This window comes from Dreissena polymorpha, chromosome 1 (assembly GCF_020536995.1).
Source record: "Dreissena polymorpha isolate Duluth1 chromosome 1, UMN_Dpol_1.0, whole genome shotgun sequence".
Lineage (NCBI taxonomy): Eukaryota > Metazoa > Mollusca > Bivalvia > Myida > Dreissenidae > Dreissena > Dreissena polymorpha.
The window spans coordinates 190468829-190482058 of NC_068355.1; the positions used below are offsets into that span (position 1 = coordinate 190468829).

The 13230-nt window shown below is 34.9% G+C and overlaps 1 long non-coding RNA gene across 1 annotated transcript; it reads right to left on the reverse strand.

Annotated features, from left to right (window-relative positions):
* Positions 1–1844: 1844 nt before the first annotated feature.
* Positions 1845–6634, reverse strand: LOC127864340 (uncharacterized). The gene is made up of 4 exons (XR_008041790.1): positions 6467–6634; positions 4432–4606; positions 2939–3125; positions 1845–2435 (listed from the first exon to the last, which is right to left on the reverse strand). It is a non-coding gene; the product is annotated as an uncharacterized LOC127864340 (long non-coding RNA).
* Between the last annotated feature and the right edge of the window lie 6596 nt (positions 6635–13230).

Sequence of the window (13230 nt, forward strand, 5' to 3'; positions counted from 1 at the left end):
ACTCAAGAACGCTTTGGCCTAGGATCATGAAACTTGATAGGTAGATTGATCATGATTCGCAGATGACCCCTATAAATTTGCAGGTCACTAGGTCAAAGGTCAAGGTCACAGTGACCCGAAAAAGTAAAATGGTTTCCGGATGATAACTTAAGAACGCTTATGCCTAGGATCATGAAACTTCGTAGGTAGATTGATCATGGCTGGCAGATGACCCCTATTGATTTTCAGGTCACTAGGTCAAAGGTCAAGGTCACGGTGACCCGAAATAGTAAAATGGTTTCCGGATGATAACTCAACAACGCTTATGCCTAGGATCATGAAACTTGATACGTAGATTGATCATGACTCGCAGTTGACCCCTATTGATTTTCAGGTCACTATATCAACGGTCAAGGTCACGGTGACCTGAAATAGTAAAATGGTTTCCGGATGATATCTCAAGAACGCTAATGGCTACGATCATGAAACACTTCATAGGTACATTGATCATGACTTGCAGATGACCCCTATTGATTTTGAGGTCACTACGTCAAAGGTCGAGGTGACCCGAAATAGTAAAATGGTTTCCGGATGATAACTTAAGAACGCTTATGCCTAGGATCATGAAACTTCATAGGTGCATTGATCATGACTCGCAGATGACCCCTATAGATTTTGAGGTCACTAGGTCAAAGGTCAAGTTCACGGTGACCCGAAATAGTAAAATGGTTTCCGGATGATAACTGAAGAACCCTTATTCCTAGGATCATGAAACATGATAGGTAGATTGATCATGGCTCACAGATGACCCCTACTGATTTTCAGGTCACTAGGTCAAAGGTCAAGGTCACGGTGATCCGAAATAGTAAAATGGTGTCCTGATGATAAATCAAGAAGGCTTATGGCTAGGATCATGACACTTCATAGGTACATTGATCATGACTGGCAGATGACCCCTATTGATTTTCAGGTCACTAGGTCAAAGGTCAAGGTCACAGTGACAAAAAAAATATTCACACAATAGCTGTCACTGCAACGGAGAGCCCATATGGGCATGCATGTTTTACAAACAGCCCTTGTTTAAACAGCTTTGCTTAAGCTGAAAGTCAGCATATGCGAACTCTTTATTTAAGTTTTTCCAAAATCTTAATCAAAATGAAGAGTGATAATTTCAGAATCTTAAGTAGTAACAAATATAAAGAAATGAACAATACAAAGACTTACTTCTTTTTGGCTTAAAATAATAATTCTTCTTTATGTAAGTGCTTTAAACAAGTAATATTCACTTCATTTCTACTACCTATTTTGACTTCATTTTACAAAAATCATTAACATCAAATCATTGACAGCATTATAATGCCCATAATACATGAAATGTATTCGCTGGTCACATGCCACAATGTGGCATGCCAAACTACTTTATGCTTGGCCACATGACTTTCATTCTGCAATTTCATTTTGAACTATGCCACTCGTTTACAACCCATCCCACAATTCTGATCTTCCATTATTGTAATTGTTCACAACAGAAGGCGAGGCTATAACACGACCAATGCAGGCACTAAGAAAGTAGCATGTGTTAAATTTTATTTATAACTGATCTTCCAAGGTATGACTAACTGATGCAACAGGCTGTCTTTCTGATTGGCCCGTTTGATTGTGTTGATTAGTGTCTGAAAAAAGGAAGTTGCATTGTTGTTAACATCAGGTTGTCATTTTGTTTGTTTTTTAACAATGAGTCTGAGAGCAAAGAACAGTCACAGTCATGATGATCATTGGGCTGTTCTTTAAATAAAAAAAACTTTATGTGAATATGAATGAAGTATAAAAGTGTTTGTTTCTTTTTCACCTCTTCATTTCCAAATATCATCCAAAACCATCAATTAGGCAATATAGGATGGGATATGAAAATGATAATTTTTTATTGTAGAAAAATATCACACATCATCAAAATATCTGTGTAAGGCGATATGTTCTGAGAAAACTCATATGTCCTCTAAGAATAAGTGCTGGCAACCATTTCACAGATGCGCCCACATTCCACTTTTGTCTAAAAACTCCATTAATGTCAACACTAAATAAACACAACACAGCCAAGAGTCCAACTTCAATCTCAGGTTAATATGTTTGGAGATTTTTATCCATAGCAGCATAAGTATTCCTTTTGTAATTGCAATCATTTTCATTAATGACTAATTAAAGAGAAAATAATTGCAACAAGATCCTAATTGAAATGGAAGATGTCCCATCACTCCAGTCCAACATGCCAATCTTGCAAAGACCACCAAGGCCCATGTGACCTTGAATTTTTCACTGACACCAAGGTGAGTATTGGGGCGAGTTGGAGGACGTCATGGTATGGCACTGTTGTGAGGGCTGACCTCGCATGGATCTCTTTGAGTTGATGTGCTGCGACATCAAAGCCCACTGATTTGCTCTGAGAGGTGTGGGTCAACCTTGGTTGAAGAGAGGCAAGGTGAAATATTTATGTGTGAATATATTGTTAAACATAACTTATTGGTTAAGTGTAAAGAAAAAACATACAAGCAAGTTTAAATACATATATAAGACTAGTAAGTTTTGTTTCCAAATGCACTTTTTTTCAGAATAAGTTATTTTTTTTACAAAGTTCTTATTTTTATTGTTGAATTACTTATTTCATGAGTTATAATGCTTTATAATTCTTGCCTTTATATATTGCTTTCTTAGTACCTTTATCAATATATTATTGTTTCTTAAATGAATAAAGAGAGTGATTATGCATTGGTTTAATATGAGTCTATATTTAGATGAAATACCTCCGATATCACCTTTCACCCAAAATGAAAACTATCTTTCTCAAATAACAATTATTAAGCAGAAACAACATTTAAATTCACAATTTTCATTCTTAACTCCATAACAAAATATATAAAAAAAACTATCCATGCTGAGCTTAAGTTTCAACAAACTACTGCACCTTGGCTGCCAAAACATGGTTGACGGCTTAATTGACCACTGCTGCTGATGTAGCTGTTGCTGGGCAATAATGGGTTTGTTGCATGGATACTGCTGGTAGCTTAATATGAAGCGGTGTTTGGTGATGTGAACAGCTTCAAGCCATTGGAGAGAGATCTGTGACGATGTTTGTATCTAGGGGCACATTGCTGTGAAAGAAAATAATCTGCAGTTACATAACTTTTTACTTAATAAATACATTCAGAGAGTGTTGCTGAAACCAAATATGAATTCACTAACCATGTATTGTATACCCACATCGTTTTGGATCAGTAAGAAGCCATGAAACAAATTGATGTAACTAAGTATCATTATTTCCACAGTATAACCGGTAAAATAATTAGCTACACTGCATGACATCATCATGTTTATTTCCACGCCAGTTGTTGCTTGCAGGAAAAGTAACGGACCTAATAAGGAAAATTTAATGGTTATCCTTGTGAGCTTTGCTGATTAAAAACTACTATTTTTTTACAAGGAAAGATAGTTGTTGATTGTATAGTTATACTGCATTTTATTTCAGCATTCATTGAGAAGTAAAACATTTCCATGACAGGCGTTGATTTATTCTTTCCATTTTTTTAAATAAAAAAAACAACACACAAACTGACATTTGTTAAACTAAAACTGTGAAGACCCAAAAATATTCACATTTAAAGGTAGAACTAACAATTTCATACAGCAATAATTCAACAAGAAAATTCGTTGAATTGATATATACCGCCAATATGCTTCTGGACACAAAAGTGTGCTATTTGACACTCAGCTAAAAAAGCATTTTTTGAAGATGCAAAGGGCCATAACTCTGTAATTAACAAATGGTGTATAATGCCATTTGGCATGCATCATTCTCTTATCCATATATATGCTCATACCAAGTTTCAATGAAATCCGCCAAAGCACTTCCAAGATATGGCTCCGGACACAAAAGTGCCGGACGGACGGAAAGACGGGCGAAAGGAAAGAGGGATGGACAGACGGACAATGCCAAAACAATATCCCTCCGCCTATGGCGGGGGATAATTAAAACATGTTTATTTTATTGTTTAATTCATAAAAAATAGATATTGTGCTAGTTATCCTTATGTGGTATTTTTTTTATGTAATATATATATGTTGATAATAATTACCAATGGGTTATTCAACATTTCACTGTACAATAAGGGTACATACATATTTAGACATGTACACACTTTGAAACTTCATATTGGACAAGCCATTAGATATCATCAGTCTAACGATTCTCAATTGTTTTCCTTCACTGCAATTCTTTAACATGATAACTTAGTTTATCGAAGTCAAACTTATGTAATTTTTTTTTATATAATTTTTTCCTATTTGAAACAAATCTTGCAATAACAATAAATTTTATAGGAACGAAGCCCACAGGCCCCACTTAATCAAATATGTCCATATCGCCATGAACTTTCAGACCCACGTGACCCTAAACCTTACCTCTACCCCAAAGGTAGTACTGGGTTGACGTCAAGGATTTTGTAGCCAATTGTGTCGCCATAAATAAGGTGCTGTTGACCAGGGAGAAACATGGCGCTTGGCATGATGTGAAGAGGGTCACAGCAAAGGCCCTGGGAACCAAATGGATTCTGGAAAAAGCAGGTTTACCCACGACCTGAGCAAGAGAAGAAAAGTCTTATAAGGTCGCATTTGCAGAGCGGATATAAAGTCTGCTTAGTGATGAGGTCCTGGGTTCAATGACCTTTCAGGTAATGATCTCTGGATTTTATCCTCACACTCATAGAAAATGTACATGGGAGTAAGCATGCGGATTTCAATGAAATAAGCTTAAATGAATATGTTAAAACTAAATATATGGAAATATATTGGTAAACAAACAGTTCCTAGCTTTAACATTAAACTTAGGATACTTAATATTTAATATGTACAAGTTGATATCACAAGCAACAATTAATGTAAGTGTAAATTGTGAACTTGAAGTATAAATAGGAGCCTGGTTTTGAGAAAACAGGGCTTAATGCAGTCAGCACAGGCTACAGAAATGTACACTTTCTTATCAAATGGTATTTTTCATTAAAGGAAGTCTCTTCTTAGCAAAAATCTGGGACACTAAACACAAAGGCATTAAGCCCCATTTACCAGAAGCACTTCCAAGATATGGCTGTGGACACAAAAGTGCCGGATGGACAGACGGAAAGACAGACGGAAAGACGGACGGATTGACGGACAACACCAAAACAATATCCCTCCGCCTATGGCGGGCGATAACAATTCGCTGTAAGTGATATTGAATCAATACTAGTTGATTTCTACATTATATGGCATCTTTTGTAAGAAAAAACATAGATATAAAGTTTCACTTCTAGTCATGCGTGCTGATTTTGTGTGCATAAGGATATAAAAGCAATATACAGCGTCATTATTTTTTGCAAACATCTGGGCTCTGATTTAAATAAAAATCAAATTTAATTACAAACCAAAAGCTGTATCAAAAGCATCAACTTCAATTAGGTAGAATAGTTATGATTAGCGCTAATTGTTAACAACTGTATTATAATCCATTGTGCGTTTTTCAGGGGTGTTGTTAGCAAATGGCGGATCCAGTTCAAAGACAATAAAAAATAAAAGATGACGTTGTTTGATCAACACCGGACTGATATAGATTCTGCGCTTTTATTACAAAGAAATAAAAAAACTATTTATTTGTGTTTGATTGTTTGCATTTACCTACATTTACTATTATCTAATTTTTTTATGTATCAATTCAAATTTGTTTAATGCATTGACATTATTGTATGATTTAGTTTAACTTTCTGTCACAAATGGCCAGATTTTTTTTTTAATTTATGTAATTATATTCGATTATTGGATATATATGAACATTAGAAAAATGGTATGTAAACAGTTATTCGGTCCCACTAATCAGCTAAATTTACAACAATGAACTTCTTAATCGCATACAGTTAAAAGGGCCAGTTACAACAGGGACCTATACAAACAAAGTAAAATATCACATGATAACAAAAGACTAGTTAATTCAATGTGCTAAACATGGTCTACCTCCTGCAAGTTATTCTCAAGGGTTTTCCCCTTTTTCCAACACAATTTATCGCAGACATGTACTACAAACAAATATTAACTGACACATTTTTTTTTCAAAATCAGAAATGAATGAATTTAAGTGCTGATGTAAAAGTCTTTTTTTAAATGACACTTTTTGTGCTGACGAAAATAAATGGTTTCCCAGTATAAATAAAATAAACAACATGTACAATTTTTTATAAGAACAATAACTTCAAAATAGTAATAAAACTTAGTGAAATAAGCAAATTAAGCCAGTTATTCTTCTAAAAGACTTAAAAATGTGCTAGAACTAGGGACTAGTTCTGTGAAGTGTCGTTCACTGTGGGAATTTTAGCCAGTAATTATGTTAAAATATAGAAGTTTTGAGATTAGGAATGGAACTGAATTATTAGCCCCAAATTGCCAAATAAATAACACTGTAAGGACTCACCTGAAGCTCAAGAAGCTGAGACGACATTCTAGCCTCGCTGATATTGCTAAGGGCCGTATTTGAGTTCTAACTAACGTTGCGTTGAGAGTCAAAGGGCATACTGGACCACACATCAAACTGCTGTCATTTTGCAACGCCTTCTCAAGCATCAACTCAGTGCGGGGCCGTTTTGGCGAAGTGTGAAATGCTCGTAACAAACCCTGATGGGTGCACCTTAAGCACCTTGTTAACAATGTTGGGCAGAATTGGCACCTGAACCATGCCCGATGTATTCATTGTGCTATGAGCGTTCAAAACAAAGTTGTTTTTTTTGTCGGAACTGCGTCAAATCACAATCACTTTGGACATTTTAACGGCCTGAGAGGTCAAACCAGGATGGTTCATAATGTTACTACTATCGAAACCAGAAGTAGCCCCAGTGGATAGCTTATGTTTTAATCTTTAACTCTTCAATTGTTTATAGATTTTCTCCCATAATTCTCTGAGGCTCTGTTAGTCCCATAAACCATAGAACAAGTTATCCAATATTTTATTCTTCATAATATTCGTTGTGATGTCCACAGTCAATGACTATAATTGTTGCCATATCTACTGCTATTACTCCACGTGTCTGCAATACTTGTCCCATCCCCGGCACTGGAGCTTAACAAACTACTCAGGCTCAAGTGCGGATCAATCAACAAGGACATTGCAGTTGTTGAGAACAGCTTGAGAAAAATCAACATGCTCAGATATTCCAGCAGACCGGTTTTGTTCAATGAAGCTTTGAGGCAGGAGGTCAAAGGGGAGTAGCTAGGGGTCAGGGGAGGGGAAGGGTTGTCCTGGACTGAGGCTCCTGAGGACCAACTGGTGCCATTGCCGCGTCAACTCGATATCAATGCTTCTGCTCTACTGAAAACAACAGCACCATGGGTGATATGAACCAGTCACAAAAAAGGTTTATACTACAATCTATAACAAACTATGCTTCCTTATTTGATGTGAAGGTTTTCAACAGATACATTTCATTCTCTTTAATTTTTAATCAGGCGTTTAATTGGTTCCTTGTCCAAAAAAGCATGAAAATTACTTCAATTAAACCATTTCATATTAAATCATTAAACGTGTTGGTCAATGTTATATTAAACCTGTCAATTCATAATAACGATTTTGTACTTAACATGCACAGATGTTATTTCATAAACCAATATGCAGCTCAGGCTAAACAAAATACATTCTGTGTTTCGGGCAACCTGACCCTACCTAGCATAACCCCACCGACCCTATTGTTTTTAAGTCCTTATCGCTTTATTTTCAGGACAGGTAATCAAGTAAAAACGCATATGGCGTGCAGTAACATTGTCGAAAATGTCAGCAATTTTAAGTGATTTTCGACCAAAAATGCGAACATTAACAAAGAGATATTCAAGTGTTTCCTGTTTTTGATGATACGACTTCTTTCTATAAGTTACAAGGGCATCTCTGATGCCACCAGCAGACATTCTCAATAATGTCGAACCATCTGACCTGACCGACGTTTTTAAGACAGGTCCGATTTAAAATGCTATGTTGCCGGTCCGAATGTCCGGCAAATAATAAAAGAGCAAACATTTATTTATTTCAAAGAATTCAAATCTGAAAATAAAAGAGGGCTTAAAAGAAATATGAGCAGTAAACACTACGTCGTATTTTTGCTAACATTCATAAAATGTTTTGCGCATGCACAGCTAAAACTTCAGTGTCAATAGTTTTTACAGTCAAACGAATACACATTCTGCAACTCAGATCGTTGTAACTGGGGCATAAATTGTTAGTTACCCCATAAAATTTACGAATAATAATGCATATTCGTTGATTTATATATCATTGTGGCAAGTTTATTGACTTCTGTAGCAAAATTCTGAGTTGTCACATAATTTCGCGTACGGGAAATTGTCAATGAAACTTTCGTAAAACCGAGAATTGCTTTGCGCTTTTTAATCTTAGTCTGTTTTATTATGTTATCGATATCCAGCATGTGTTTTGTTGTTTGAGGTACTTTATTGATATCTTAAAAGTATAAATGTGATTTTTTTGTAAAAATTACTTACATTAACTATCAGCAATGCGTTTTTTCTTAATGTGGTGGAAACGTCTGGCCTTCAATTTTAGAGGGGAAAATATACACACAAAGAAGAAAGCAGGGATTTTTTCCAAGGTTAACTTAAAAAGTTGGGAAATTTGATTTGCACTATTTTAAAGAAATAAAGTTGGGGGAAGAGACCTTTCCCTTGGAGAAAGGGGCCAACACATAAGGCCGCTGCTAAAGAAGGAAAAACACCTGATCAGTATCTGACGGTTTTCCAATTATCAGTATGTCAATTTATTTGAGTCAGTGATGTGATGTATTGGTCCTATGAATCCCAGTCAGGTCCTGCAAGTTTTTTAAGTTTCAAAAAATACTTTTGGAAATGTCTGCGCCAGGATGGAATGATTGAAGTAGCACTTTCAAAACATGAAGGTTTGTAAAACGGACACGATGAATTTTAATGGGTGGGGTAATTCTGCAAATTATTGAAAACATCTGAATATTAAGTTATTCAAATGTTTTGTTATTTGTAATAGCATTTATGTGGGAAATTCGTCTTAACTATTTTTTTTAAACGAATGAGTTACTTCTTAAGTTCTTAATACATTGTATTAACATTTAAGTATTTGAAATGTTGTTTTTTAAATCTGACACATGAAAATGCCACAGAGAAAATATGCAACCACATTGAAAGTAGCATTTGCAGTTTAATGTGCATCATATATAATTTGATGACCTAACTTCTATGTAATAACTTAACTTTCTAAAAAATATTAGTGTTTGATGTCTACACATTTCATGAAGTTAAGCATTGGCATATTTTAATCTGACACAATTTTAATGAAATCAATCTCCTTCGGCAGTCCAAAAATATTATTAAAACCATGGAAGAGGAATAGTTACAGTAAACTATAATAAGTATTAAATTAATCAAATATTGTTGTATCATAAATAAATAAAAAAACATGTAGGACTTTCCATTTATATGTATATTTTTAAGTATTGTTTTTTTCGAATGGCACTGAATGTATAACATACACTGAAAAAATACGAATGACAATATGTATTTATTTTCAATAATTATTTACAATTTACAACTGAAAATGAAACACATGATTAATACAATAAATGTTTGAACTTGAAATTATTTCGAAATAAAGATATATTAGTATCATAGTTTGTTATGGATTCAAAAAAGTAGGCAGTAGGAACACCGTTGCAAAACCTAGAGTCTTGGGGTTAAAAAAACAAACAAAAAAAACAACAACTCAATCGCTGCCCTACCTAGCATTTTTGACACCGTTGCCCTTAACACAGAATTTTTTTGTTTGGCCTCATCAATATTCAAATTGTCGTCCCTTATAAGCGTGTGAAGTCCACATAAGCTAATCAGGGAACACAATTTCTGACTAGACTGGATTTATATAAAAAGGAAAATTCCTTTCAACGAAAAATACCTTTGAAGAAGAAAGTGTTGTCCCTATTAGTCTGTGCAGACTGCACAGGCTAATATGGGATAACGATTTACGCACATGCATTAAGCCCCATTTTCCTACAGCATGGCTCATTTATATTTTAAGCCAGTCCTTTCCTGCATAACAACAAAAAAAAAAGAATGGAAAATCAACTTCTTAACAATGTAAATTGTTTTCTAATTGTACTTATTCAATAAATCACGTAGCATTTACAATGCCTCAAAGATGTTTTATTGTAAAAATATATTTCAATAAATGAGGGGCAAAAATTGAACATTTAATATTTATGTCTGCCCAAAGTTGCAAAAACACACAATTCAAAAGTAAATCAACAGATAACAAACAGTGGTAGACATAATTAGACAGCTTGTGCAGACCTACAGTTCTAACCCTTGTTTATAGTGTCAGCTTAATTAATTTAATAGCAACTAAAAGGCAAAAACTCACTGCTGTTGCAGATCTAAAATTCACTCCCTATTTAGTGTCAGCTAAATTAATTAAACAGTAACTTAAGGTCAATAACTCACTGCTGGTACATATCTAGAGTTCTCACCCTTGTAAGTGTCAGCTAAAGTATCCTTTATGATGCGATCCTCAGACATGGAACAGCAACATCCCCCAACATCACTGAACTTTGATACGGCTGAGCCTTTCACCAGACAGTTGTCTTCTGTGCTGAGCAGTTGCTGTAACGTTAAGCAAACCAATATGAAATATGTTGGCCCAGTCAGTCTTTTAAACAAGTACATTACTAGTACCGGATAATACACCAGCCAATTTTTTGGCCAAATTGGATAAAGTCCCTTTACCACTTCAATTGGGAATAATTAGTGTGATTATAAATGACATTTGTAAAATTCGTAGACTTTGTGTGTGTGTGTGGAAAAAATGGGTTGTTTTATTGCATAAAACTTAATTGCACAAACCCATCAAATTGTTATTTTACATGCGTTTTTGCTGACATGTTCAGGTTCAGTGCTCAATTTACTAGTCCACTAGCATTGAAGGAAATGCATTGAATGTGTTCTTTCAACAATGGGAAATAAATGGCTGTTCACATTCACATGGGAGTATAAATTCTGTTACAGGCCACTTGCCCTGAACGACTAACAGCTGGCAAAACTAGTTTGCCCGTATTTGAAGACGCCTAAAGTTCCACATTGTCACAGTAACCAATACAAATACATGATTTTTTCCAAGTAAATGCGAACATTAACTTTATTTGATATGTTCAAGGAAAACAAAATATTTCAGTAAAAATAGTACCCAAACCCCCACACCCCACAAACATAAAGTAAATCACAGGGCTTTTTTTGTCTCATCCTTGTGAAGCGGCTTTGGCCCCCTCATGTTGTGAAAAATTAAGTCCCAAACTTCTCAAAACTGTACACAAATTAGTCATCAACTTTTTAAAGCCAATTACAAACCAAAAGCTGTATCAAAAGCATCAACTTCAATTAGGTAGAATAGTTATGATTAGCGCTAATTGTTAACAACTGTATTATAATCCATTGTGCGTTTTTCAGGGGTGTTGTTAGCAAATGGCGGATCCAGTTCAAAGACAATAAAAAATAAAAGATGACGTTGTTTGATCAACACCGGACTGATATAGATTCTGCGCTTTTATTACAAAGAAATAAAAAAACTATTTATTTGTGTTTGATTGTTTGCATTTACCTACATTTACTATTATCTAATTTTTTATGTATCAATTCAAATTTGTTTAATGCATTGACATTATTGTATGATTTAGTTTAACTTTCTGTCACAAATGGCCAGAATTTTTTTTTTATTTATGTAATTATATTCGATTATTGGATATATATGAACATTAGAAAAATGGTATGTAAACAGTTATTCGGTCCCACTAATCAGCTAATTTTACAACAATGAACTTCTTAATCGCATACAGTTAAAAGGGCCAGTTACAACAGGGACCTATACAAACAAAGTAAAATATCACATGATAACAAAAGACTAGTTAATTCAATGTGCTAAACATGGTCTACCTCCTGCAAGTTACTCTCAAGGGTTTTCCCCTTTTTCCCCAACACAATTTATCGCGGACATGTACTACAAACAAATAGGGTATTAACTGACACATTTTTTTTTTCAAAATCAGAAATGAATGAATTTAAGTGCTGATGAAAGTCTTTTTTTTAAATGACACTTTTTGTGCTAACGAAAATAAATGGTTTTACAGTATAAGTAAAATAAACAACATGTACAATTTTTTATAAGAACAATAACTTCAAAATAGTAATAAAACTAAGTGAAATAAGCAAATTAAGCCAGTTATTCTTCTAAAAGACTTAGAAATGTGCTAGAACTAGGGACTAGTTATGTGAAGTGTCGTTTACTGTGGGAATTTTAGCCAGTAATTATGTTAAAATATAGAAGTTTTGAGATTAGGAATGGGACTGAATTATCAGCCCCAATTTGCCAAATAAATAACACTGTAAGGACTCACCCGAAGCTCAAGAAGCTGAGACGACATTCTAGCCTCGCTGAAATTGCTAAGGGCCGTATTTGAGTTCTAACTAACGTTGTGTTGAGAGTCAAAGGGCATACCGGACCACATATCAAACTGCTGTCATTTTGCAACGCCTTCTCAAGCATCAACTCAGTGCGAGGCCGTTTTGGCTTGAAGTGTGAAGTGCTCGTAACAAACCCTGATGGGTGCACCTTAAGCACCTTGTTAACAATGATGGGCAGAATTGGCACCTGAACCATGCCCGATGTATTCATTGTGCTATGAGCGTTCATAAAAAAGTTTGTTTTTGTCAGAAATGTGTCAAATCACATTCACTTTGGACATTTTAATGGCCTGAGAGGTCAAACCAGGATGGTTCATAATGCTACTACTATCGAAATGAAAAGTAGCCCCATTGAATAGCTTATGTTTCAATCTTTAACTCTTCAATTTTATATATATTTTCTCCCATAATTCTCTGTGGCTCTGTTAGTCCCATAAACCATAGAACAAGTTATCCAACATTTTATTCTTCATAATATTCGTTGTGATGTCCACAGTCAGTGACTATTAGTGTTACCATATCTACTGCTTTTACTCCGCGTGTCTGCAATACTTGTCCCATCCCCGGCACTGGAGCTTAACAAACTACTCAGGCTCGAGTGCGTATCAATCAACAAGGACATTGCAGTTGTTGAAAACAGCTTGAGAAAACTCAACATGCTCAGATATTCGAGCAGACCGGTATTGTTCAATGAAGCTTTGAGGC